The sequence below is a fragment of the Tachysurus fulvidraco genome, chromosome 22, assembly GCF_022655615.1.
Source record: "Tachysurus fulvidraco isolate hzauxx_2018 chromosome 22, HZAU_PFXX_2.0, whole genome shotgun sequence".
NCBI lineage: Eukaryota > Metazoa > Chordata > Actinopteri > Siluriformes > Bagridae > Tachysurus > Tachysurus fulvidraco.
In genome coordinates this window covers 3852302-3853339 of record NC_062539.1, presented here as the reverse complement: position 1 = coordinate 3853339, position 1038 = coordinate 3852302, and positions in this window count along the sequence as shown.

The window sequence follows — 1038 nt, the reverse complement described above, 5'->3', positions numbered from 1 at the left end:
TTATGCTTATCACTAGCAGGGTATTATTCCATCAGGTTATACAAGAGTACTGTATGTACTGCCATGCCCCATGGGCCAGATATCCTGTAGAACCTGGAGTTAGCATCATTCTGCTGTGCTGTTGAATTTTGCACCTATTAAGAAATAGTTGCAGCATGGCCTTAGGGGAATCCTGAGCTCCATAACACAACACTTTTCAATTTTCATTGGCTTGGAATAGTGCTGGGGATGCAACTGGACAGCATTTGGATTTGAGTTATGTCTGTAGTTTCCAGCATACGATGTTGACAAAAAGATGATTCTGTTATGTAGAGCGAACCCCAAAACCTAAAAAGTTTGAAAACTGCCATATTTCGATTTTTTTTTTATTAGCTATAAAAAGCTTAAACAAAAAATCTGTGCAAAATCAAAACAACAATTTGAAATAAAATGATTTTAATTTCAGATTTGTTCTGCTAAAATGGAACTTGTTTACAATTTTGTGATATTTCAGCACGGATTTGTTAGAGAATCAGGATGTTTCCTTCTACATCCAGAATTGTCAGATTATATCAGCCTGATAGTGATAGTGCATTAGTTTAACATATGTAGAAATATGAAATATGGTCAAATTGACATGGCAAAGCTTTCTATAAGAACACGAATGATTATTTAACATATTTCAGAAGGAGTTTTTAGTGTCAGTGCATTTACTTAACGTTTCCAATCACATTTTTTAACCAGGTTCCTTTTCTTGTTGACTGTGTGTTCCTCCATATTAAATGAATATAATTCGTTTATACTATAAACAGTAAGAACTGTCATGTGTTGCACATTGACCATTAAGACTTGGCTACCTCATTTCACTTCATCATTGATTATTTTCCAATAGCTGCACAGCTCTCGGTGCTTTATTCCATACATCTGCCCATAAGATACGGTATATTGGTCAAATGTAACATTGGTACATTTGCAATTTTTTTAAATTCCATCATAGCTTTAAGGAAAAAAAGAAATCATTTTGAATATATAATGAAACTTCAAGGTTTCGTCTTGAAA